Source organism: Saccopteryx bilineata, chromosome 3 (assembly GCF_036850765.1).
Source record: "Saccopteryx bilineata isolate mSacBil1 chromosome 3, mSacBil1_pri_phased_curated, whole genome shotgun sequence".
NCBI lineage: Eukaryota > Metazoa > Chordata > Mammalia > Chiroptera > Emballonuridae > Saccopteryx > Saccopteryx bilineata.
Genome location: NC_089492.1, coordinates 20,070,819 through 20,083,675, shown reverse-complemented (window position 1 = coordinate 20,083,675; position 12,857 = coordinate 20,070,819).

Sequence of the window (12,857 nt, the reverse complement as noted above, 5' to 3'; positions counted from 1 at the left end):
TCTTCTCCTTCACTTTTTTTTTTTTAAACAAAGCCTTTAAAAAAATCCTTTCTATTCAGCTTGTTGGTTAAATACCTACTCGGGGGCCGAAGCACCTGCTGACTGATTTCTCTAATTCACATTGCAGCACTGAAGCAATTCTGCAGACTTTCCGCCTGCCCTTCAAGTCCTGCTCCAGGTTATGTGCTCTGGCTTTGTTTTCTCAGCATGCTTAATAGGACACACACAGATGCTATCAATGGCCTTATTTAATCCTTTGCTGGTGCTGTGTAATTCCAAAAAAAAAAATATTGTACACAACTTGAAACCAAATTAAATTTGCCCTTCAGTTTGCAAAGGCTCTGAAGATTCAGATGTGGAAAGCCGAGGCCATCGTGAGCGTCTCTCCCTGTGTGCAGCACATTATAGTCCCTCGAGGAAGGCAAGGCAAGGCTATCCGGTCTTTCCAGAACTGGTAGGAGAAAACTGTCTCTGATTCAAGACCCATTTTCTCCACTGCGTCGGCCCTCAGCCTCTCCAGAAGAGAAGAGAAGCAAGTAGAAAAGGCTGGCAGTCTGGTCACTTGCGTGTGGACTTGAGGGGATTTTCTGAGAATAAGATGCTGTTAATTCCTCGGAGGAGGGACTGGTGAAGTATGTAGGAAGGCTCCTTTTTCCTTGCCAGAATGATCTTTTTATTTTTTTTTTCCTTTTGCACCAGCTTCCCTGACAAAAATAGACACCTCTAGTTGAAAAAGAAAATTACCCATGAACACTTATATATCCTTGACCTAGATTTACCAATTAACATTTCGCCAATTTGTTCCTGGTCTCTTTCTCTCTCTCTCTCTCTCTTTCTTTCTTTCTCTTTCTTTCTTTCTTTCTTTCTCTCTCTTCTCTCTCTCTCTCTCTCTCTCTTTCTCTTTCTCCAACTATTTATCTCACACATTATTTTTCTGAGTAATTTAAGAATGTTATGAACATTTTGAACTTGATCTAAGAACATTCTGGTATGTATCACCTAAGAACAAGGACATTCTATTGTATAACCATATACTCTTGCACCTCCCCCCACATTTTAAATAGATACAATAATATTATTTAATATACATATCCCATATTCAAATTTTTACAACTGTCTTGATTTTTTTTCTGATTCAGGATCCAGTCAAGGATTATAGATTTTATTTGGTTGCATATCTTCCTCATCTATTTCTACCCCTAATAATACTGCAAAGCCCCAAGAATTTTGGCAAGTTAAATTTGGCAGATAAAAAAAAACTGACAATCTATCTAGTTGTGTCCTCAGGATTAGAGTGACAATTTTTCCATGGATACTCTATAAATAAGGTGTATTTCTCATCATGTCCTCTTAGGGAGCACATGTTTTCAGTTGCCCCATCTTTGATATTACTAACTTTTGGTGATTTGGTTGAGGCCATGTCTACCAGATCTTTCTGTTGTGGAAGAATCTTTCTTTTTCTGTAATTAGTAATTAATCTGTGCGGTGATACTGTGAGACCACGTGACCACTGTTTCCTAGCTACAATGCGCTCAATAGTTTGCTATCCATTGAGCTTTGCCTCTGTGAATTACTAAATTAAGATGGTTATTTTCCAATTTTGTCATTCCTCCTACATTCATAAGCTGGTACTTTGCTGTAAAACATGCTGTTTTTTCTCCCATTTTTTTCTTTAGTAGCACTAAAGATGCAAGACTCTATCTATAATAGGTAATATTATATATATATAAATATATATACACACATATATATGTGACTACATAAAAAGATGAATTTTATATGTTAAAATTATCAACTCTGAAACCCGTACCAAAAAATTAATTTTATATATAAAAATGATTATTTCTGAAACTCACACCCAGATTTTTTAAAATCCTAAAATTATTGGTTACAACCAGTATAAAACTCATGAAATATTTATTTCATACTTCTATAGTTGCAAGGTTTTCAAAACACACAAAGAGAAATGAGGTTTTTGTTTCCTGGAACTGAATAAACTAATCAGATGGCTAGTTGGTTATGGGAATTTTCACTTATGGAGAAAACAGAACTAAGCATAGAATTTGGCAATTTGGACCATGAAAGTTCTCTGTATTTTCAAGAAAACAAGTCTTTCATATTGAGAAATTGAGTTCTCTGGAAGATCAAAATAAGAAACTGATTAACTGAAATGAAGACAAAAAAAAAAATCCAAAAAACCAGCCAACACACTAATAAAAGAAACCCAGAAGCAATCAAAATACATAATTTGACTTGTATAGGCTTCTAAGAGTGCTGATGGTGAATGGTGCATTTTTAATAAGAAAACCAGATGTGACATACATATTATCCAAGACTTCCTTCTCTTTCTGGGCCTGCCACAGTTGCATAGTTTCAAAACCAAACTGCTCTATCCATGTGCAGTCTTCCTCCATATAATTTTCGGCAGCTCCTAAAGGCATGAGTTCTCTTCATTAGAGAATTTAGAAATTTTTCACAAAAAAGTTTATCTACTTTTACAGTTCACATTACCAAAAGAATGTTTCTCTCTTAAAAGGATTACAAAAAGTTTAAAAGTAATATCCTTAATTATTTTTTTGCTTCAACTTTCATTTCAGAGATTGTATCATTTTTTCACTATAAAATAGTATATGAAGCATAAGTGTAAAAACTTGTTTAAAAGTGCCAAAAAAAAAAAAAAAGAAAAGAAGAAGGAAGGGAGGAAAAAGAAAAGAAAGAACGGAAGAAAAGAAGAAAAATAAAATGAAAATAAAAACATTTTGTCTCAAGATACATAGAAGTCGAGATAAACTGATGAAGTCAAACAACTCACTGGGCGGATTCAAGTCATAGTGGTATACACTGCAATGCAGGCGTGAGTGCGGCCATACTGGAGAAATGACAACAGTTTATGAGACTTGCAGGGAAGGAAGAAGATGAAGTAAGCAAGAGAACTTGGCTGGCAGAGATGGAAGAGGTCAAGAGCAGCGAATGAGTCAAATCTGGAGAACAAAACAAGTAAGAGGTTATAAAAGAAAAAAAAACTAACAAGGTTCTAAATCTCTAAGAATTGAAAGAAAAATAACTTGAGGCAATAATAACAAAAGATGGAGTTTATTGGGTCCAGACGGTGTGCCAGAACTTCCCTTAGTTTTCTCATTTAATCCTTTATAGCAGCTTTACAAAATAGGTGTTATCCCTCTTACCTTGCAAATTGGGAAACTGAGGTTCATAGAGATTCTCTTATTTGCCCAACTTTCTAATAGATGAGGCACGTGCGGTGGCTCACAGTGGGTGATGGTGAATGCTGGGGCTGGGGGGCTGATTCCAGCACATCTTCTCCAAACTCAGCTGCATCCACCATGACTGGTTAGTGGGCTTCCTAAAGATAAGGCTAAGGAGAAGAGAATTTCACAGCATCCACAGCAGAGCTGCAGAGAGTGGGATAAGCATCACATGGCTACAGTGTGCTCAGTTGACCTCCTGAGAGAAATCAAGCTATTATATCCAGAAATGAGGTCCAAAACACAATCTTTAAAAAAAAATGCATAATATAGGTATACCACCTTATAAACGAGTAAACTGGTGCAATATAATGCAGTCCGAATTAAATTACTACAAATTGTGTGTGATGAGGTCGCCTCTGGAAGATGCTTTGACATCGCTCATTCTGATGACTGGTTCCTTTCCTGGACTATTACTGCAGTGTCCTTGTTTAAACAAATAGCAGTGAATGCCATGCATTCAAAGAAATGTTTGCAGTGAATTAGGGTTTCAGATTGTTCTTTGCATTGGTCCCATTCCAGGAAGCAACTGACTCGTTTCATAATGGAGCCCTCCTAAAAAGATAAATCAGGGTGACCCACTTGGAGGCTTTCGAAAACAATGGCTACATCTGCATTTCTAAAAAGGAAAACAACTCAGGACCATCTCAAATCAGAACCATGCCCAGAAACAAAAATATCCGCCTCAGAAAAAAAAAAAAAAAAAAAAAAAAAAAAAAAGGGTGAGTCCTGGGAGGTATTTTAGTAGCCTGTCACGTCAAGCTGATGATAATTAGTTTGAACTGGCAGTGCCACCAAAGCCATATCATTCATTACCTTGTCAGAATAAATCTACCTGCCGTGTCACAGGCTGATTAAGAAGCCCTTACCCTTGTGTAAGTGCATGTTGATCTGAATTTGTGTACACTCCTTCCTCCAAAATGGATGTTTTCAGGTTACATATTGCCAGGATAAGTTGTTCTGATTGTAAACAGTCATCTAAGGGCACTCCGGCTAGCACTAGGACCGGTCTTTTCCGTTCTGTTCCCTATAGATAGCTTCAAATTAATCCCAGGGGGTTTAGTATCATCCCCCACAGCAGGGAGAAGTCACCTAGGATTGCTGGCACAGTGATCCTGACGGTTTTAGTCATGTCCTGCTGCTGGGATGCCAGATTTCTTAAAATTTAGTATTTTCCCCCCATTGGCTCTTTAAGACATCAGACTGTCGTAGCAAGGCTTCATTTCAGTGTGCTTTGCTCCACATGGCAATGGAAGTGTTTACTGAGTTCGAGTTGTTTGTGCCCATAAAGTGCAGCAGAAATCTGAACTCTGTCTCATTTCCAGAGCATGGCTACCACTGGCCTCCGCGAGAGCCCATGCGGTTGGAAACAAACACTGAAGTGATTTGGACTTGAAAGCTCCTGGAAAGGGTTTAAACTACTCCAGAGGGTGGGTGGGTGGTTTGGCAGATAAAGCCACTGGATAAGAGGCTCTCTGATGAAACTCTGTCTGCACCAAGAGGTGAGGAGAGAACTAACAGTTAGCGAGGGCACGCTGTCTGCCAGGCACGTCCATAATAATTACCAACGACAGTTACCATCTCCTGACACATGCTGCGTGCCATGTGCCTTATAGTCATCCAATACATTTCTACAACCGAGATAGGCACAAGGACTCCCGTTTTCTCCAGTGCAGGAGCTGAAGCAGAGAGGGTTGGGTAAGTTATCTAAGACTGCAAAGCTAATGAATCGGAAAAGGGCTTCCAATTCAGTTACATCTGCATGCAAATGTTCTTTGTAATTCTTTCTCTAAACTGCCACCTGACTGAGTCATTCTATGACCCTTCAGGGCTAGAAGGGACCTGATGGGGGAAGGCGATACTAGTACAGAGATGAGCTTTAAAGACATAGTGGCTTAGTGCGGCAGGACCCGGAGGTGTAGCAGATGGTCGCCCTGTCACAGGGGCCAGCTCAGACTTTCTCCTGTAGATACTATGGAATCACTGCCATGCTTTAAGCACACTCGGTCAGAGTTCGAATAGAGAATGGCTCTGAGCGTGAATGAACATATGTACTTGGTCAAGCAGGACAGACCCAATTAAAGATACTGGTACAGCCCAGGCCAGAGGGCTCAGTTGGTTAGAGCCGTGGTCGGCAAACTCATTAGTCAACAGAGCCAAATATCAACAGTACAACGATTGAAATTTCTTTTGAGAGCTAAATTTTTTAAACTTAAACTATATAGGTAGGTACATTCCTTATCGAAGTAACACCCACACGTGGTATTTTGTGGAAGAGCCACACTCAAGGGGCCAAAGAGCCACAGTTTGCAGACCAGGGCATTGTCTGGAAGCACAGAGGTTGCACATGGCTGGTTCGATCCCTGGTCAGGGCACATACAAAAACAGATTGGTGTTCCTGTGTGTCTCTCACTTCCTTGCTCTCTAAAATCAATAAATAATTTTTAAAAATGCTAGTAGAAGTGGTAGGTGGGGAAGAGTTGAGAAATGTCTGTCATGAAGTTGGGTGTTAATGCAACACCTAAACTATGAAGCCTGCCTTGACCTGTGAACATGCTGGCCCAACATTCACAAGAGAAAAGGAGATAAAACCTGATCATTTAGTTTGAAATTTTCATAAGAATGCTGCTTCTTATATTCCATATTTTGGATGAGAACATCTTATTCTCCAACAAATAACATAGGCCAGAAAGTTACTTTTCAAATTAGTGGAAACATTTTTGGAATAAAAGCTAACTATCTCCAGCCAGTCAACAAGAATAGCATATTTATTTAATAAAGAATGATTGACCTATGCTTTCACCTTGAAGTAAATGGGAACAATTTAGACAGCCAAATCTTTTACTCAAACAAAGTTCTGCTTTGTTTAGAATTCATCATTCTTTTTTTATTTTTAAATTTTTGATTGATTGAATTTTAGAAAGAGAGGAAGGGAGAGACAGAGAAACAGACAGAGAGAGGAACATCAATTTGTCATTCCACTTATTCATGCCATCATTAGTTGATTCTTGTATGTGCCCTGACCGGGGATCAAACCCACAACCTTGGAATGTCAGGACAACACTCTAACCAACCAAGCTACCCAGCCAGGGCCAGAATTCATCATTCTTTAGACAGCTTCTGAACTTTATTTCTCTCTTTTACTAAATACCATGATTGAGTACCAACACAGAGTTTTTCTTTATTTGTTGGTTATATCATTAAAGTTCCATGTGAAAATGCTTTAGCAACATGTATAATAAATACTGGACTTATTAACTTAGAAAGATAGCATTTGGGTTAAAACTTGAGAAACATATTGATCATTTCAAGTTATGAAGTAATAGCCTAAAAAAGCAAATAAAGTTTAGACAAGAATACAAGTAGTTATTTTCCTAAGTAGAATTTTTTGATTCAAAGAGACTGATTGATCGCTTGCTAACGGTCACACCTAGCACGAGGAACTAGAAATACAGTGGTGAGTAAATCAAAGGCCCACCCTCACAGAGACTGCCTGCTAAGGTGGGAGACAGTGGGCAGGACATAAAAGAAAAAAGAATAAAACAACTCTAAGTGACAGGTTCTGAAGAAAAATAGACCGGAATAAGGGGAAAGATGCTGACGGTTATCAGATAGGCTTCTTTAAAGAAAGCGCCTAAATGTACTGAGGATACCGCCAGCCTCACAGACATCCGGGGAGGAGAAGTTCCAGGAGATGAACCAAGACAAAGGTCCTGGGGTGAGTGTAATTTTGTAGGGGATAAAGTAAGGGAGAAGAAAGTAGTAAAAAAATAAAGGCAGAGAGGCTCCTCAGGAATTGGATGTTTGTTCGGGATGCAATGGGTAATTAGTTGTAGGAGGGTTTTGAGCTGGGGAGTGACATAATCGAAATTGCATTTCAGAGGAGTCACTCGAGCTGTTCTGTGGACAACAGATTTTAGTGACATAAGAGTTGGGATACTGATGAGGAGAGAGCAGGAGAGGGAGGAGCAGAGGGAGGGACAGTGACATGAGAGATGAAAAGTTACCAGACTTGTGAGGCATTCTGAGAATGGAACTGAGATAAAGTCTTTTTCTTCCAGAACTTTCGTAATTCTTTTATGTCATAGGAGTAAATGAAAGAGAGAGATAATACATAGAAGTCTAAGTTGTTTATTTCTTAAACAGTAATTGTTCTCTTCCTATAAGACAAGATCTTACAATGAGAAAAATTAAATCAGTTTTTAACTCTTTTCTGAGGCTGATGCTCCACTAGTTTGTCTAGTGCTATACTTATTTTTAGTAAAAAATCTGCTTGAATAAGAGTGAATAATGATAATGCCAGATTGCATTTATTGAGCACTTACTATGTACTGGGCACCATGCTAATAGATTTCCTGATTCTATTCACTCTTCACAAGAACCCAAAAAGAAACCTACAATTATCTGTACTATCTCCATATTAGAGATGAGTAAACTGAAGTCCAGAGAGGTTAAATATTTGCCAAGACCACACAACTAGAGAGTGATACACCTAGGAATCAAAGGCAGGTCTGTCTGACACTGAACCTAGCTCTCAACAACTAAGCTGTTGTGTATACACATGTACCGGTCCGTGGGCCATTTGGTACCAGTCTGCAGAGAAAGAATAAATAACTTACATTATTTCCATTTTATTTATATTTAAGTCTGAATGATGTTTTATTTTTTAAAAATGACCAGATTCCCTCTGTTACATCAGTCTAAGACTCACTCTTGATGCTTGTCTCAGTCACGTGATACATTTATCCGTCCCACCCTAAAGGCCATTCCATGAAAATATTTTCTGACATTAAACCAGTCTGTGGCCCAATAAAGGTTGAGGACCACTATATTAAAACACACACAACAACAGCAATGACTAAAAATCCTGAACTGTTCAGGTATTCTTCCAAAGAACATTTTTAGCTGACATATACAATTTTTTTTGACCATGTGTCAGCATACAAACATAGTCATCTTGGACTATAATAGTTTGTGCTCATTGGGTATCAATTGGGGATGTTGATTTTCCATAGAAAAGAAATCAACTCCTAAGACATTTTTATGGTGATTGCTTTTTTAGTTGGTTATATTTAGCACTTAATTGATTTTTTCCTTCATTAATAAAGTAATGATAAGGGTAGGCTTCTTTTATTAAGAACACATAGAAGCTATCTTTTTAACTGTATCTTACAGTTGACAACAGGGAACAAAAATAATATACCTTAGAGAAAGCAAAGCAAAAATAGACAAATACATAAATAAGTTAACAAGCAGAACCTTTTATACAACTCTAAGAGAAAGGTGGTGAATAATGAGGACCTTGGGTTACATTGAAAATCTCAAAATCAAGTGTTCCATTTGTCTCTTTCAAATAATTTTCCAGGGAAATACGTTATAAAAAGAGTTCAATTTGTTATGATAGGGCACGACATAGTCTAGTATTCAGTTATAATAACTTTTTTAAAACTTCGTCATTAGGGCAGTCGGTAAGAGCAGTAGGTCAGGGGGACTTAAGTGTCAGTGCTCCCTAGTCTTTCCCTGCTATTTATGAACTTGGCAATGGCTGCTCTCCCCCACCCCCCTATAGCCATAGGTCTCTCTGAGCTTAGGTAACTCTGCTTCCTGTCCTCGTTTCTCCGTGCTAAAGACTGGTATAGACTTCCACATGTCACTCTCCTTGCTGGTATTCTTCAAGTTGCCCACACCTTGGGAAATCAGACCTTCATTAAACTCCCTTGAATTCAACCACTGGAATGAGCTGTCTCCTTCCCTGACTCACACTGGTCTATTTATTCATATGTCAGCCTTGTCTCCTACAAACTCAACCCATTGTTCCCAAGGTCTAGCCACACTCTCCTTCTTACCACCCTCTGGATGCATCACCACTTCCATTACTCAGTGCCCTTGTGTGCTCTCTCCTCCCCCTTCATTGCTCTGTTCTGACCAGTCAAACTTCTATTCATCCTACAAGAGGTATTTAAATATCCTTTTCTCTATAAAGCCTTTCAGAATCTGCCAAGGCCAATCTGTTATTCTTTCAGAGGGTGTTGTTTATATTTCTATTACCGTGTGCCACATACCTCAGTCATTCCAAGTCCACTTTATAATTTTTAGCATATCCTTCTACCACTATGCATAGCTTGGTCAGCATAAGCCCCTTTATGCTGCAATAACCAAAATGTAAAATCTCAATGGCTTAAGAACAGTATGCTTTAGTTTGGCTTCACAAATTCCTCTATGGGTCCTGACAGGTTTCCAGGGAAGAACAGAAAACAGAGGAAAGAGAACACTGAAGGACCCACCCTGGCAATTAGATGCATCACCTGGGGCATGTCACATGTCACCAGGGAAGTAATGTCCTTCCAACTGGCAGCAAGGAAAAGAGACTTGGCTAGAAATGAGCATTAGGAGTACTTACCACTTATCTATACTAGACTTTGCAAACCTTTATTTTTCTTTAAATCAACTCACTATTTTTTTAACCTAAATATATTTTAAAAGGAAACTGCATCTGTTAACAAAAAACTTCTATTATATAATACATTAATTTGCATTGTTTCTAGTTGCAGTGAAACAAAATCATAATAAATATAAGACTAATAGTCTTATATCACTTAAACAACATTCCATGGACTGTCCTTTGGGAAGCGATGTTCTAATGCTAAGATAGCTGATATTCACGGAGTGCCTAGCACATGTCAGCAAGTGTTCTAAGCATTTCATGGGTATTGAGTCACTTAATTCTCCTAACAACACACAAGTTATAGTGTTCCTCAGTCTTCCTGTTGTGCAGATGAAGCATGAGAGGTCAAGTAACATCTCCAACGTCATACTGGTAATAAATAGCAGGGGTAGGACCTGAACCCTGGCAGCCCGAGGCCAGGGAATTCATTTTTACTCAATCTCCTCAATTTGTATGCTCAACAGTGGGGCAGTAGCTTCTTTGTGTTCCATCATGACCCCACTGCCAGGTATGTATTATGAGCTGAATTCATCTTTGCTCACTTACTGAATAGATCAAGACTCTTAAGGACAAGAGAGTGGCACAAGAGTATCACTAATTTTTAAAGGGATGGAGGAGGCACTTCATGTAATGATCAAAAATTTCTAAGTAAAAATGTAAGATTAGTTAAATTCAAAAATTTGCTTTCCTTTCTAACTCCATGTAATATAAAGAGCTTGTTCAGGCCTATCAATATATGCCCTGGGCCTCCAGCTCTAGATGCCGTATGGCCTGACACTACTCTCACATCCTCGGATGCCCAGTCGCCATGCTTCCAGGCCTCGTGGGTGACTTAGACCTGCAACACTACTCACTGCTGCTGTTGACATTTCCATTCCATAGCTGTGATTCTCAGCTGCTCCTTAAAAAAGTTACCTGGACTTTGTTAACATGACAAGTGATATGGGAAGAACAGGCTACTAACTATGTACTTGCTCCATCTAGGCAACACCAATGTCCAATCTGATGGTCTTTTTAGTTTGTATAAGTGAAGAATAAACAGAAGCAAATATTAATCATTTAGCTTTTCATTAATTAGTCTGAGGATAGTAATTATTTGACATGAATTTTTTTTCTCTTGAGTTACCACAAAGAAAACCATTATTATATGATTGGGGGGGGGGGGAGAAGAGGTCAGGTTGGGAAATAAGAGGGCATTTAATATTATGCTAGGAACATTAAATGTCATCTCACTTAATTTCCTCAACTACTGCGAGAAGTAGATTGTATGATACTACCCCTATTTCAACAGAGCAAATTGAGCCTCAGAGAGGTTAAGTAACTTGTTCAGGGTCAGAAAGATAACAAGATCAGAGTTCAGTTTTATAGATATTCTTTCTCACTTTCTGAGGAAAATACACTACCATTTTGGTCTTTATTGCTAGTAACAAGAAAGAACAAAAACAAAAGTGAAAGTAAGATGAAATAAAACAAACTTACAACATTTCCAAAGATCCCACCCAAAGTGTTCTCATTAGCAACAAACCATAAATATTATTATTTCTTTGATTTCTTCCCAATTCTACCATCACAGTTTCTATTTGGGAATCCTGAAAGATCCTTCTGTATACTTGAACACAACAGCCAAAGCTATCTTTCTTTGTACCTTGAAGTTTTTTCCCCCTTCACTTAGGAATTTTAGACAAAAGCAAAGGACATGTGGAAATAATAATAATAAAAATAATGGCCAACATTTATTAAGTGCTTACTATGTGACACAGAATTGGTCACTTAAGTCTCTAGTCAGCCTTAATAAGATGCATTGACATTTCAAAAACAGTCATCTTTCTTTTTTCCCCCCACACAAAAGAAGATTCTATGAAGCATTTTAGCTGAAGAAAAGAAAATAGGGTAATACAGAGAAATGAGATGAAAAGCAGCTAGGAATGGTGTCCCCTGCTTGGACTGGAAGCCATTAAGAAAGGGTATGATTAGATGTCTATTGTAGAGGTAGGGGGTATGGATGACCTAGCCTCAACCCACAGGATAAGGTGAGACATAACTTAGGAATCGGGCCTGAAGAGGAATTGGATTTTTAAGCAGAAAGGGGAAAGGTAGAATAGTAATGAGGAGGAAATCCCAAGGTCTCAACTGAATAATATTTAAAAGAGTCTCATGGTAGCCACTAGCAAGTGAGTGATACACAATAAACCTTTCTTTTATCTTAAATAGCAGGATTTGGTTCTTGATATGTTTTTTATGGCTTCTGATAAGAAAGATTATGTTTTCATGTAAGCATGTCATAAAGAATTTTAAATGTGCAGGTTTTAACAAGGTGCACAAAACTGAAAACTAGTTTTTATAGGTGTTTCGCAAGTAAGACGCTGCAATCCTGCATCAGAGGGTTGGAGACTGACTGCATGTGAAATTACAAGGTTTCTGAATGTGTGCCTTGTCTTCAGGGAACTAGCCAGTGACTGATAACTGTGCACACTCTTTACCAGACTCAGTATAAATTTTAATAAATTTAAAAACGGAGAGCTTCAAGTTATAAAATTATGTTCGGTAAAATGAAATCCTTTAAGAACTAAGCCAAGTTTTGACTTGCATAGTATTAAAAACATTTATACTGCTGGTATAGTAGATCATTATCCATTTAAAGTATTTGATAAAGCTAATGTTTAAGGCCTACATTGGAGCCTATTCAAATGTACACAATTACAGTTGTGCCTCAAATTATTGAAACTACTTGCCATGTGTATAATAACTGACATATTTCTCAAGTAAAAAAAAATGGTAAAATGAAAACAATTAAATTAAAACAAACAACCAAAAAACACAGAAACTCAGAGAATCATCAAATTAAAAGTATAATCACAATTATACACAACGGAGTCCAAAAGTGTTTTAGAAGAGACAAAGTTTCATCCTGATAAGACAGTATCAAATTCCTGGTAACAGTAGGAGACACTCTTTTCCCCGTTATTCCACATTTAAAAAATGTTAGAAGTGGGGTGCTTCCTGGTGGTAAATAATCTGAAGGGATCAGGCGTTATAAAGCAGGTATTTATGATGGGTAGCACGAAAATCTGGTTCTTTCATAACTTAGTTATGGCCCATGTATGGAAAGCATTGGTTCAACAGAAAAACTACATTTCAGATTCTACTGA